This window comes from Mobula birostris, chromosome 15 (genome assembly GCF_030028105.1).
Source record: "Mobula birostris isolate sMobBir1 chromosome 15, sMobBir1.hap1, whole genome shotgun sequence".
NCBI lineage: Eukaryota > Metazoa > Chordata > Chondrichthyes > Myliobatiformes > Myliobatidae > Mobula > Mobula birostris.
The window spans coordinates 10,702,545-10,718,352 of record NC_092384.1 but is presented as its reverse complement, the minus strand read 5'-3'; positions in this window follow the sequence as shown (position 1 = coordinate 10,718,352).

Genomic DNA, 15,808 nt, shown 5'->3' with positions numbered 1-15,808 from the left:
AAAAGCCTTTTGAAAATCCAAATATACCACATCCACTGGTTCTCCCCTATCCACTCTACTAGTTACATCCTCAAAAAATTCTATGAGATTCGTAGACATGATTTTCCTTTCACAAATCCATGCTGACTTTGTCCGATGATTTCACCGCTTTCCAAATGTGCTGTTATCACATCTTTGATAACTGACTCTAGCAGTTTCCCCAGCACCGATGTTAGGCTAACCGGTCTATAATTCCCTGGATTCTCTCTCCCTCCTTTTTTAAAAAGGGGGTTACATTAGCCACCCTCCAATCCTCAGGAACTAGTCCAGGATCTAACGAGTTTTGAAAAATTATCACTAATGCATCCACTATTTCTTGTGCTACTTCCTTAAGCACTCTGGGATGCAGACCATCTGGACCTGGGGATTTATCTGCCTTTAATCCCTTCAATTTACCTAATACCACTTCCCTACTAACATATATTTCCCTCAGTTCCTCCATCTCACTGGACCCTCTGTCCCCTACTCTTTCTGAAAGATTATTTATGTCCTCCTGAGTGAAGACAGAACCAAAGTAATTATTCAATTGGTCTGCCATGTCCTTGCTCCCCATAATCAATTCACCTGTTTCTGTCTGTGGAGGTCCTACATTTGTCTTAACCAATCTTTTTCTTTTCACATATCTATAAAAGCATTTACAGTCAGTTTTTATGTTCCCTGCCAGTTTTCTCTCATAACCTTTTTTCCTCTTCCTAATTAAGCCCTTTGTCCTCCTCTGCTGAACTGTGAATTTCTCCCAGTCCTCAGGTGAGCCACTTTTTCTGGCTAATTTGTATGTTTCTTCTTTGGAATTGATACTATCCCTAATTTCCCTTGTCAGCCATGGGTGCACTATCTTCCTTGATTAATTCTTTTGCCAAACTGGGCTGAACAATTGTTGTAGTTCATCCATGCGATCTTTAAATGCTTGCCGTTGCATATCCACCGTCAACCGTTTCAATGTCATTTGCCAGTCTATCTTAGCTATTTCATATCTCATACCTTCAAAGTTCCCCTTCTTTAAGTTCAGAACCTTTGTTTCTGAATTAACTATGTCACTCTCCATCTTAATGAAGAATTCTCCCATATTATGGTCACTCTTACCCAAGGGGCCTCTCACGTAGTTCAGTGCAGTTTTTGTATTGTTCATGTAGCACCATGGTCCTGAAAAACATTGTTTCGTTTTTACACGCGAACACGAGGAAATCTGCAGATGCTGGAATTTCAAGCAACACACATAAAAGTTGCTGGTGAACGCAGCAGGTCAGGCAGCATCTCTAGGAAGAGATACAGTCGACGTTTTGGGCCGAGACCCTTCATCATGTCTAACTGAAAGAAGAGCTAGTAAGGGATTTGAAAGTGGGAGGAAGAGAGGGAGATCTGAAATGATAGGAGAAGACAGGAGAGGGAGGGATGGAGCCAAGAGCTGGACAGCTGATTGGCAAAAGTGATATGAGAGGATCATGGGACAGCAGGCCTAGGGAGAAAGAAAAGGGGGAGGGGGGGAAAAACCAGAGGATGGGCAAGGGGTATAGTGAGAGGGACAGAGGGAGAAAAAAGAGAGAGAAAAAGAATGTGTATATATAAATAAATAACGGATGGGGTACGAGGGAGAGGTGGGGCATTAGCGGAAGTTTGAGAAGTCAATGTTGAGAAGCCACTTTTCCTTCGTTACATCAGCGATTGCATTGGCGTTGCTTCCTGCACGTATGCTGAGCTCGTTGACTTCATTAACTTTGCCTCCAACTTTCACCCTGCCCTCAAGTTTACCTGGTCCATTTACAACACCTCCCTCCCCATTCTAGATCTTTCTGTCTCTATCTCTGGAGGTAGCTTATCTACTGATGTCTACTATAAGCCTACTGACTCTCACAGCTATCTGGACTATTCCTCTTCTCACCCTGTCTCTTGCAAAAATGCCATCACCTTCTCGCAATTCTTCCGTCTCCGCCGCATCTGGTCTCAGGGATGAGGCTTTTCATTCCAGGACAAAGGAGATGTCCTCCTTTTTTAAAGAAAGGGGCTTCCCTTCCTCCACCATCAACTGTTCTCAAATGCAGCTCCCTCATTTCACACACATCTGCTCTCACTCCATCCTCCCGCCGCCCCACTAGGAATAGGGTTCCCCTTGTCCTCACGTACCACCCCACCAGCCTCCGGGTCCAACATATTATTCTCCATAAATTCAGCCATCTCCAATGGGATCCCACCACTAAGCACATCTTTCCCTCCCCCCTCTCTCTGCTTTCCACAGGGATCGCTCCCTGCACGACTCCCTTGTCCATTCGTCCCCTCCATCCTTCCCCACCGATCTCCCTCCTGGCACTTATCCTTGTAAGCGGAACAAGTGCTACACATGCCCTTACACTTCCTCCCTTGCTACCTTTCAGAGCCCCAGACAGTCCTTCCAGGTGAGGCAACACTTCACCTGTGAGTCGGCTGGGGTGATATACTGCGTCTGGTGCTCCCGATGTGGCCTTCTATATATTGGCGAGACCCGACGCAGATTGGGAGATCATTTCACTGAATGCCTATGCTCTGTCCGCCAGAGAAAGCAGGATCTCCCAGTGGCCACACATTTTAACTCCATGTCCCATTCCCATTCTGATATGTCTATTCACGGCCTCCTCTACTGTAAAGATGAAGCCACACTCAGGTTGGAGGAACAACACCTTATATTCCATCTGGGTAGCCTCCAACCTGATGGCATGAACATTGACCTCTCAAACTTCCACTAATGCCCCACCTCCCCCTCATAGCCCATCCGTTATTTATTTATATACACACATTCTTTTTCTGTCTCTCTTTTTTCTCCCTCTGTCCTTCTCACTATACCCCTTGCCCATCCTCTGGTTTTCTCCCCCCCTCCCCCCCTTCTTTCTCCCTAGGCCTCCTGTCCCACGATCCTCTCATATCCCTTTTGCCAATCAACTGTCCAGCTCTTGGCTCCATCCCTCCCCCTCCCACTTTCAAATCACCTACTAACTCTTCTTTCAGTTAGTCCTGACGAAGGGTCTCGGCCCGAAACGTCGACTGTACCTCTTCCTAGAGATGCTGCCTGGCCTGCTGCGTTCACCGGCAACTTTTAAGTGTCTCGTTTTTACTGTGTACTGTACCAGCAGTTATGGTCGAAATGACAATAAAAAGTGACTTGACTTGTCTTGACTTGACTTGAATGGCATGATCTGTCAGAATAGCATGCAGACAAAAGCTTTTCACAAAGTCTTGGTACATGCAACAATAATAAACCAATACTGTGTGTGAAACATATCGGCCTGCAGAACAATTTATGATAGTATCCTATGATAAATTCTATATATATTTGGAAATTCAAATTAACTGCATTTATGAATTACCTCAGAAGAAGAAATCAAAGTCCATGAGACAGTCCTCATCAGAGGATCAGAGGTGGAGAGGGTTAGCAACTTTAAATTCCTAGGTGTTATTATTTTGGAGAACCTCCAGGAAACAGCCAGTCTAATCAAGGACCCCCCTAAACCTGACTCTGAGCCCATCACCTAAGTGCAATTATGAAGAAAGCACAGCTGCACGTCTACTTCTTTAGGAGATTCAGCATGACATCTAACACTTTGACAAACTTCTATAGATATGTTGTGGAGTGTATATTAACTGGCTGCATCACAGCCTGGTATAGAAACACTAATGCCCTTGAATGGAAAATCCTACAAGAAGTAGTAGATACAGCCCAGTCCATCACAAATAAAGCACATTGTATATCGAATAGATTAAAAAATGCCCAAAAAGCAGAAATACTGTACTTTTAAAAAGTGAGGTTGTGTCCAAGGGTTCAATGTCCATTTAGGAATCGGATGGTAATGGGAAGAAGCTGTTCCTGAATCGCTGAGTGTGTGCCTTCAGGCTTCTGTACCTCCTACCTGATGGTAACAGTGAGAAAAGGGCATGCTCTGGGTGTTGGAGGTCCTTAATAATGGACGCTGCCTTTCTGAGACACCGCTCCTTAAGGATGTCCTGAGTACTTTGTAGGCTAGTACCCAAAATGGAGCTGACTAGATTTACAACCCTCTGTAGCTTCTTTCGGTCCTGTGCAGTAGCACCCCCATCCCTCCATACCAGGCAGTGATGCAGCCTGTCAGAATGTTCTCCATGGTACATCTATAGAAGTTTCTGAGTGTATTTGTTGACATACCAAATCCCTCAAACTCCTAATGAAGTATAGCCACTGTCTTGCCTTCTTTATAACTACATCGATATGTTGGGGCCAGGTTAGATCCTCAGAGATCTTGACACCCAAAAACTTGAAACTGCTCACTCTCTCCACTTCTGATCCCTGTATGAGGATTGGTATGTGTTCCTTCGTCTTGCCCTTCCTGAAGTCCACATTCAGCTCTTTCATCTTACTGACATTGAGTGCCAGGTTGTTGCTGCGACACCACTCCACTAGTTGGCATATCTCACTCCTGTACGCCCTCTCCTCACCATCTGAGATTCTACCAACAATGGTTGTATCGTCAGCAAATTTATAGATGGTGTTTGAGCTATGCCTAGCCATACAGCCATGTATATATAGAGAGTAGAGCAGTGGGCTAAGCACACACCCCTGGGGTTGATCGTCAGCAAGGAGGATATATTATCACCAATCCACACAGATTGGGGTCTTCCGGTTAGGAAGTTGACAATCCAATTGCAGAGGGAGGCGCAGAGGCCTAGGTTCTGCAATTTCGCAAACCGGATTGTGGGAATGATGGTATTAAATGCTGAGCTATAGTCGATGAACAGCATCCTGACATTGGTGTTTGTGTTGTCCAGCTATGTTGAAACTGTTATGGTTATTATTCTATGGATTTGTTGAGTATGCTCACAAGAATCTATATCTCAGAGTTGTATTTGGTGACATATAGGTACTTTAATAATAAAATTTACTTTGAATTTTGCATAAATCTCAGTTAATCTACCTGCAACTGAAATGATCAGCTAATTTCAGGAGATTGGTACATAACTGAAGACTTGCAAATTTCTACAGTGGCATGGTGAAGAGCATTCTGACTACTACATTACCACCTGCTGTAGAGGCTCCAATGCAGAGGATCTCAAGAGGCTGCAGATGACTGTAGAATCAGCTAGCTCCATCAAAACCCACCTGGCCATCAAGGACATCTTCAAGAGGCAGTGTCTCAAGATGGCAGTATCCTTCACTATAATGTCCCTCCCCATCCTGGACATGGTCTCTTCATGTTGGTACCATCAAGGAAGAGGTACACAGCCTGAAATTAAGAACTCGGGATCATCTTCTTCTGCTCCATTGTCAGATTTCCAAACGATTTATGAACTCATGACACCATGACATTACTTCTCTTTTGCAGTATTTATTTTTGTAACTTTTAGTAACTTTTATATCATGCTGTGCACTGCTGCCACAAAGCAACACATTTCACAGCATACTGAAAATAAACCTGATTCTGATGACCAACCACGGGAGGGCTTGTGCAGGGTAGACATTCAAATTTTTTTTAAAAAATCTCAAATCTAAATTGCTTTGAAACTTTGCAATTTAATGGAAAATATACCTAGCCTGAAAGCTTAAATCACTCTGAGTAGAGAGTTGACTCAATGAAGTATTCAACTGAGATTGTTTATCTCATACATTATTTCTTTTCCAGCTTTAATTTTACTCAGGCAGCCTGGGGCAAGTCTCTGCTGCAAAGTTCCCCACAAATCTGCACCTGGGTGGGGAAAAACAAACTGGCCACTGTGATCAACACACACAAAATGCAGGACACACTCAGGCAACATCTATGGAAAAAAGTATAGTCGGCGTTTAGGAAACAGCCTCTCCATATCTACTCTGTCTAGGCTTTTCAATATTTTCAATCATCCTATCATTTTGGATCTCCCCCTCCCTCTCCCACTTTCAAATCCCTTACTAGCTCTTCCTTCAGTTAGTCCTGATGAAGGGTCTCGGCCCGAAACGTCGACTGTACCTCTTCCTAGAGATGCTGCCTGGCCTGCTGCGTTCACCAGCAACTTTGATGTGTGTTGCTTGAAATTCCAGCATCTGCAGATTTCCTTGTGTTTGCGCTTTTCAATATTTGATAGGTTTCAATGAAACCTCTCCTCATTCTTCTAAACTCCAGTGAGTATAGGCCTAGAGCCATCAAAACCTCCTCATAATTAACCCTTTTATTCCTAGGATCATTCTCGTGAACCTCCTCTAGACCTTCTCCAATGTCAGCACATCCTTTCTTACAGAAGACAAGGGCCCAAAACTGTTCTCAGTACTCCTAGTGAGGTATACTAATGCCTTATAAAGCCACAACATTGCATCCTTGCTTTCATATTCTAGTCCTCTTGAAATGAGTAGTAACATTACATTTGCCTTTCTTACTACTGACTCAACCTGCAAGTTAACCTTTAGGGAATCCTGCACACCCAACTGCAGGAATTCTGAATTTGTACGCTGTTTAGAAAATAGTCTACACCTTTATTTCTTCTACCAAAGTGCATGACCATGCACTTCCCTACAATGTATTCCATCTGTCATTTCTTTGCCTGTTCCCTTAATCTGTCCAAGTCCTTCTGCAGTCTCCCTGCTTCCTCAACACAACCTGCCCCTTGACCTATTTTTGTATTATCTGCAAACTTGGTCAAAAAGCCATCAATTCTGTCATCCAAATCACCGACATATAAGGTGAAAATAAGTGGTCCCAACACCAACCCTTGCGGGACATCACTAGTCAATGGCAACCAACCATAAAGGCTCCCTTTATTCTCACTCTTTGCCTCCTACCAGGCAGCCAATCTTCTATCCATGCTTGTATCTTTCCTGTAATGCCAATGGGCTCTTATCTTGTTTAGCAGCCTCATGTGTGGCAACTTGTCAAAAGCTTTCTGAAAATTCAAGTAAAGAACATCCTCTGACTTTCCATTGTCTATTCTGCCTGTTATTGCCTCATGTTACAAATTAAGCTAATCATTTTCTTATTCCTAGACCTTGCTTCCATTTCTGTCTCGAAATTTAAAATGCGCTAATACACATTACTTTGCATCTTGCCATATAAAAATGTACATCCCACTAGCATTATCCCTATCCTCTTGTATTTCTTCATTATTACATTACTTGAGTATAAACCCCAAATCAGAATGCTTTCAACATAGATATCTGTGGAACACAAATTACCATATCTTCCAACCCAAATAATTTTTGCTATCTGCTTTCCCTTGGGCATTTTGGCCTCCAGTGTTATTTCCTGAATTACATGGAAAGTAACCTAGAGGTTCGTACTGCTGCTTCGGAGCCTGGATTTGACCATGAGCCCAGGTGCTGTTTGTGTGAAATTTGCACATTCTTTCCTGAGAACTGGAGCACCCAGGGGAAACTCCAGTATGGGCATTCCCATCCTGGCTCCAGATTCCTCAAACATCCCTGAGATGTGCTGGTAGCGCAACTAGCTACTGAATATTATCTCATAGCATAGATGGATGTCGGAGAATTAGAGGTGAATTGATGGTCATCTGAGGTGAATAGCTTAGGTGAAAATAACAGGGGAATGACACTGATGGGACTTCTTTCCTGGAAGCCAGTACAGATCAATGAAATGACTCACATTCTTCTATATTGAATAAATAAGTGCATTATTTTGTCATAAATCCATTTCTATAAAAAATCAACTCTTGAAAATCCATATTTTCTTTATTCTCTTTGTCATTTTTCCAAAGAATTCTGCAAGACTAGCCAAGGATGATCTGACTTACAAACCTTTTCTGCATGTTACTGACATTGATAAAAGCAAAATTACCAACATGGAGAGGACCGAGATGGACTGGGATTTTGGAGCCAGCCCCTGTTCACTTTGCAGTGGTGCTTTGGAGAATGACTGATTATCTTCCAAATATTCTGCCTCGATGGTTTTATAGTTTCAGTGTTAGAATTTCAGAAACTCATTTCAATTCATTCTGCAGTTATTAAATTTATTCTGCCTCAGTCCTAAGTGAAATGAGTTCCGGCTGACTCGATCCAACGCACATAAAATAAAATGAAATTGTGCTCAATAAACTTTTGAAAATGGTTTATCTGGATATTTAATTGCAACAGGAAACTTCATCAAATGCATTCATTATTCATAGCTGCCACCATTTTCAATTATCTAGTGCAGTGATGATGCATCCTGCTTTTGAACTGCTTCATTCTGGATAACGTAACAACATGTTTAGGCTCTGATTTTAAGTGGTGGATCTACCAATCTAACCAAATATTTAAGGGTAGGAGAGTCAGAGAAAGAAATGACACTCCAAAGATGAATCTAGACATGGAAGAAGTAAACAGAATATTTTACACTGGAAGTTCATTGGCATTGAGGCATTGAGTCAAGCAGCACAACAGCACAGAAACAGGCCTTTCTGTTCATCCACTTCATACTGAACTATTATTCTGTCTAGTCCCATTGACCTGTACATGGACCTCTACATCTATGAACTTATCCAAACTTCGCTTAAATGTTGAAATTGAACCTTAATTCACCACTTCCATTGGTGGCTTGTTCCACACTCTCACCACCCTCTGAGTGAAAAATTCTCCCTCATGTTCCCCTTAAGCATTTCACCTTTCACCCATAACCTATGACCTCTAGTTCCAGTCTCATCCAACCTCTGTGCATTTACTCTAACTCTACTCCTCATAACTTTGTCTCTTTCTATCAAATCATTCCTCATTCTCCTTTGCTCCAGGAAATGAAGTCCTAAACTATTCAACCTTTCTCTATAACTCAGGTCCTCAAGTCCCAACAATATCCTTGTAAATTTTCTCTACACTCTCTCAATTTTATTGATATCTTTCTTGTGGATAGGTGACCAGATGTGGTATCAGAACATTAGTTGAGGAATATCATATGATTGGTTGCTAGATACAGTGGTAATCATCAGCTAGATCAAGGCTGATAAGAAAACTCATTCCCAGTCACCATGCAGACCCACTGCTGGGTTGAATTTTGCACAAAAATCTATAGTATTTCTCTGTCCTCCACTCACTGTATTTAGCTGGATCTATTCTCCCTGCTTTTCTTGGAAGAAGCTGCAGCAGTTTTGATTGTTATTTTCACTTTGTCTGTCTCTCAGGGACATATTATAAATAGACCTCACAATACGTTTGAAACTCGATCTCAAACTGAATAGTTTCCAAGAGGGAATGTGAGAAAAGTCTTAATAATCAAACACTTTTTTTTGCCTGATTCACAAAGACCACTAATGCAACGAGATGCCTAGACATGTTCAATTACATCTAATGCAGTTTAATGCACATTTAGATGTAACATGCTTATAATTCTGTGCATGTATGGCCTATAAAAGGCAAAAGTCTTTTATGCTGAATAGGCAGCCAGAAATGAACCTCCCTGACTGAGTCTGTAAGACCATGAGATGTAGGAGCAGAATGAGGCCATTTCATCCATTGTGTCTCTTCCACCATTTAAACATGGGTGATTCATTTTCCTCTCAGCCCCAACCTCCTTCCCTCCTCCTGCATCCCTTCATGCCCTGACTAATCAAGAACCTATCCACCTCTGCCTTAAATATACCCAATGACTTGGCACCCACAGCCACGTGGGACAATGAATTCAACATATTCAACACTCTCTGGCTAAAGAAATTCCTCCTTATCCCTGTTCTAAATGGATGCCCCTCTATTCTGAGGTTGTGTCCTTGGGACTCAGACTCCCCCAACATTGGAAATGTTCTCTCCACATCCACTCTATCAACATTTCATAAATGTCTATGAGATTCTTTCCCCCTCATTCAACTTAATTCCAGTGAATACAGGTCAGAGCTGTCAATTGCTCTTCACATAAAAACCCTTTCAATCCCAGAATCATTTTCTTGAACCTTCTTTGAACCCTCTCCAATGGTCAGCATATCCTTTCTTAGATAAGTGGTCCAAAACTCTCACAGTGTTCTAAGTAAGGCCTCCCCAGTGCCTTATAAAGCCTTAAACATTACATCCTCGCTTTTATATTTTAGTCCTCTTGAAATGAATGCTAACATCACATTTGCGTTCCTCACCACTGACTCAACCTGCAAATTAGCCATTAGGGAATCCTACATGAGGACTTCTGAGTCCCTTTGCACCTCAGATTTTTGAATTTTTCTCCATTTAGAAAACTGTCCACATTTTTATTTATTCTACCAAAGTGCATGACCATGCACTTTCCAAAACTCCATCTGCCACTTCTTTGTCCATTCTCCTAATCTGTCTACGTTCTTCTGTTGCCTCTTTGCTACCTCAACATTAAATGTCACTCCACCTGTCTTTGTATCATTCACATACTTGGCCACAGAGTCATCAATTCTGCCGTCCAAATATTTAACATATAACATAAAAAGAAACAGTCCCAACACAGACCCTTGTGAAACACCACCAGTCACCAGCAGCCAACCAGAAAATGCTCTTTTTATTCCCTTTCTTTGTCTTCTGCCAATTGGCCAATGCACTGTCCTAGCCAGTATCTTTCCTTTCTATTGCCATTGAGTTGAAGAAGTGAAATCACCTGTTGGTGGGTGTCCATGGACTTATCTAATGAGCCTCACCTTACTAATGCCCATGTGAGATGTATGGCCTGGAACTTCACCACCCAAGCACAGCTCAAAGCTCAAGTGTGTTACGTGTCCACAGTTTTGTTTTCCTGGGAGTGCATAGTTTTGTTTACAGTGGGCGTCACGTGTCCCCAGTTTCGTTTTACTGGGAGTCCACAGTTTTGCTTCTGTGAGCATTACCTTATGACGTATGCTGATGGTATAAAAGAAGGAGTGAAGGAAAGAAAGAGAGACTGCAGACTTCAAGCTATCCAGGAACAGCTCACGATCGAGAAGGGTAAAGTCTAATGCTTACCCATACCCAAAGGATTGGGTTAATCAGCGGCACACTGTGTATTGTGGAGATGTGTTTGTCCTTCATATGATCCATGGGTGTGGATTTCATGACAGTCATTTGTGAAGTCGCTCTTCATGGACTGCGGAACAGTATTCCTCGGCTGCGATCTTTGGTAACCGTTTGTTCGTTAGCTAGCCGTGGAATCTTTGGAATTTGTTGCGATCGCCTCAATGCTGTACTGTGAATCCACAAGTCTTTCCTCTCACGTATTTCGTGAATTACTGGGACTCTCTGAACTGCCACTTTAAGACCGTGCTTGAGTAAGATTTGTTAAGAATGTGTTCTAAGTTTGACTGTAAGGGAGCTATAGATGCATAACACTGTTAACTTCTGTTTATGAAAGTAGCTTATTTAATTTTCTATATTTTTGAGTAGTTGTAAGTAAGCATAGAGGTTTTAATATTAAAACCTGACTCAATTTGTCATCTCTTCCTGCTGGTACGTTATGAATTCATAACAAAATTGGGGGCTCGTCCCGGATATGAACAAAATTAGAGCTTATTGATTGACTGATTATCGACCTCATTGGCTACTACGCTTTTGATTGACTTGTATGGGGAAACCAACAGCAATGGATATTGGGGCATTTCTGGAATCACCAGACCCTAAGGTATTAGGGGATGCCAGAAAGGACAACTTCTTGGTCATTGCTAAGGAGCTGGGACTTACTGCGGTAAAACGGGATATGAAAAAGATACATATTCAGAGGATAATAGCTGAGCACTATATTTCTTTGAGGAAGTTTGAAGAGGGAGTGTTAGAAAGGTTTCCTGAAAGTAAACCCAGTGATCTTGAGCTCCAGTACAAGTTGGAAAAACTAAAGATGGAGGCTGAGGATAGGCAAAGACAGCAACAGCTCAAGTTTGAGTTACAACAAAAACAGCTTGAAGCTGAGGAAGCAGAAAATCAGAGATGGTTTGCAGCTGATGAAGCAGAAAAACAGAGGGAGGAAGCAGAAAGACAAAGGATGTTTGAGTTAGAGAAGATAGAGAAGTTGCAGCAGGGGGGTCTAGCATTTGACTCTGGTGATAAATTAGTTGCCAGTCGGGAAGTTAAATTGGTCCCTCCATTTGATGAAACTGAGGTTGATAAATACTTTCAGCATCTTGAGAAAGTAGCTTAGAGCCTAAACTGGCTGGAATGAAGCTGGCCTCTCTTAATATAGAGTGTATTTAAGGGTAAGACTCAACAGGCTTATTCTGCCCTTTCAATTGAAGATGCAGCTAAGTATAAGATTGTGAAGCAGTCTGTGCTTAAAGCCTATGAACTGGTTCCAGAAGCCTATAGGCAAAGGTTTAGGAATTTGAAGAAATCTGTGAACCAGACCCATGTGGAATTTGCTTATGAGAAATCTGTGTGTTTTGAAAGATGGTGTACATCTAAAAATGTGGATGGTATTTTTGAGAAACTGAAAGAGTTAATTTTAATTAAAGAATTTAAAAGGTGCATCCATAATGATATAAAAGCATATTTAGATGAAAAGGATGCCGCCACTTTGCAAGAGTCGGCTAAATTAGCAGATGAGTTTGCCTTAACCCACAAGTTTAACTTTACCCCGAGTAAGACCTTCCAAAAGAGTAGCATGGATCGTCAGTGTAAACCAGAATTCAAATCTGGGTCTAGGGACAAAGGTAAGGATGAAGGGAAACAATTAAAAGAGAAGCCCTCTGGTCCTACTTGTCACCATTGTAGGAAACCTGGTCATGTTACGGCTAATTGTTTCCTTCTGAAAAAGAAGAAGGAAAAGGAGGCAGTTCCAGATGCCTGTGTTCAAGATGTTGAAACACCTGTGAACCCACGGGGTTCTGAGCATTCTGATGAAGCTCTGTTGAGAGCTGAAATATCTGACCTGGTTAGGAAAGAGTTCATTCCTTTTGAGTCAGTGAATGAAGAGTCACCCCCTGTGCCAGTAAAAATTCTTTGAGATGCTGCGTCTTCTCAGTCACTTATGTTAGACAACGTTCTAAAGTTTGGTGATGAGACTGCCACTGGTGAGGTAAGATCTTATTCGAGGTGTTGGGTGCGATGTTGTTTTTGTACCTCTTCACAAGGTAATTTTGAAGTCAGAGTTAGTTTTAGGTCTTGCTAAAATAGGACTATGACCCAGTTTACTGGTGGAAGGTGTTGCTTTGCTATTAGGGAATGACCTAGCGGGTGGTAAAGTTGTTCCTGCAGTGCAGCTGACAACTAAGCCAATCAATGATGATTCAAAGATAGACCCTATTATTTATCCCTCGTGTGCAGTAACTCGAGCTAGGGCCAAGAAACTTGCCAATGGGGTCATGTGATGTCCTGCCATTTACCGGGCGCTTCCCTGAATAACTCCTACGAAAACTTCTTTACAACCTGTTTATAAGGCTCTCATATAAACTTAATAAAAGCAATGGTTAAAAGGAAAAATCGTGGAATTCCTACTGGCGCTATCGCTGCTGGTCTTGCACTCCCGGAAGTGTCTTGAATTGAGGGACGCGGGAGCAATGGTGATGAGGCCTGCTCGTCAGATAGTTCCTCTGAGCCTGCGGAAGGGCCGAGGACGACGGCAGCGCGACGGCTCGGGAAGTGACCTCGCAGCCGCAATTCATGAGTTGACCGATGCAGTCCGGACTTCAACCGGTAGGATGGACAAATTCGAGAGTCATTTTGATCTTATCATGCAAGAATCTAAGGAAATGAAGCAGACTTCAGAATCTTTAAATTTGCGAACCCAGGATTTAGAAAATAATATGTAGGATGTTGTGAATAGATTACAAAGCCTGGAGAAAGAAGAAGATTCCTGGAGGACTGAGAAAGTGAAAATGATGGATAAACTGGACTCCCTTGAAAACTAAAGCAGAAGAAATAATATCAAAGTAGTGGGTTTAAAAGAGGGACTGGAAGGAAGAGGCGCAGTAACTTTCTGTCAAGAGTGGATCCCCAAAGTTCTGGGGAAAAAGCATTTTGATAAAGAATTAATTATAGAAAGAGCCCACAGGACTTTAATCCTCTGACCACCTCCACAGCAAAGGCCGCACTCTATACTCACACGCTTTTTGAAGTATCAAGATAAACAAGTATTACAAGCTGCAGCAATAGAGGCCAGAGAGAGAAATGGCCTACTAGAGTTTGAAGGGGGAAAGATAGTCTTCTTTCCAGATATTAGTGTGGCCTTGTTAAGAAAAAGGAAAAACTTTGAATTAGCAAGGAGGTTATTAAAGAATAAAGGTCTTCAATATCCTTTATTATATCCAGCAAAGCTGAGAGTTACTTTGTCGGATAGGGGGAGAAAATTTTTTACTAACCCGCAGGAGGCAATAAACTTTATTCAAAAAATATCTGAGACATCGTGATTAAGAATATACTGCTGGAACAAGATGTATCTTGGACAAAATATATGAAGAAATTGTTTGATTTTCTTTATTAATGTAGATTAATTTTAACAACATTATAATCTTGAGTTTCAAATCTATATGATTATGGATGAAGACTATTATGATTTAAAATATTGATTCTGGATGGTCTTTTTGAATTATACTACTTGGGAACTATATAGTTCATCTAAGTTTGTTATAACTAGTATGAATAGCTTTGATTTTATAGATGTCATCTTTTGATATGTTTAATTTTTGGTATGCTGGATACGTATTAAGTTACAATATTTAGGGTTATACTTAGTAAGTTTCTTTGAATTCTCTTCTTTATTCGGATATATTGCTATATTAATGATATTTACTTTCAATATTATAGATCATGTTAGATATTTTGTAATAACGGGTGTGGAATATAGTTTAGTTTTACAGATGTTTAATTAAGGCGTTTTTGGGGAGTGGATAATTTTTTTGTCTTTTTTTAAAATATTAATTATGTTAAATGTTAAAGAATGTCCATCTTTAGTGCGATGTTTATCGGACCCCACAGTAAGAGGGGTTAAGGCACTGCGGACTTGGAGCGCCAGTTGGGAGGGTTTTTCTTCCTTTCTTTTTCTTTTTTTTATTTATTTTTTTTCTCTATTATGTTCTTTACTCTTTGGTTTCCTTTCTATTTTCTATATGCTATTGGGAATAGCACCAAATATCTCAGAGTCACTCAAAGAAGTGGGATTAATTTATACTTTTTTTGTGGGCAGGATTTATCAACCAATAAAATCTGATAACTATGAATAAAGTAATTAAATTTTTAAGTCTTAATATTAATGGGATAAATGGACCGATAAAAAGGAAAAAGGTCCTGGCATATCTTTAAAAAAATCATGTTGATATTACCTTTCTTCAAGAAACTCATCTTACAGTGACAGAACATAACAAATTAAAAAGAGGATGGGTTGGTCAAGTAAGAGTGTCCTCCTTTAATTCAAAAGCCAGGGGAGTGGCGGTATTGATAGGGAAGAATTTGCTAGTGAAGCTGGAGGGTACGATCATAGATCTGGCTGGGAGATTTGTTATGGTTAATTGTCAAATATATTCAGAATCCTGGACACTTTTGAATTTATATGCCCCCAATTATGATGACGAGAAATTTATCCAAAATATTTTTTTGAAAGTTGCTCAAGGATATGAAAATACCTTAATTGGAGGGGATTTTAATTTTTGTCTGGATCCAATTTTAGGTAGATCAGTTAAAAAAGTCGTGAAGGTCAGGACAGCAAAAACCATCCTGGCCTTCATGAAGGACTTGAATATAATAGATGCTTGGAGATGGCAGCATCCAAGGGAAAGAGACTACTCTTTCTATTCAAAACAACTGATTCCTACTCTGGAACTGACTTATTTCTAATGTCAGCTAAATTAGAAAGTAGGATTATTCAAACAGAATATGCCACTAGGCTACTTTCAGACCGTTCACCTTTAATTTTAAAAATCGATAAACAAAAAACATTATATAGATGGCGTTTTAATCCTTTGCTGTTGAAAATACCAG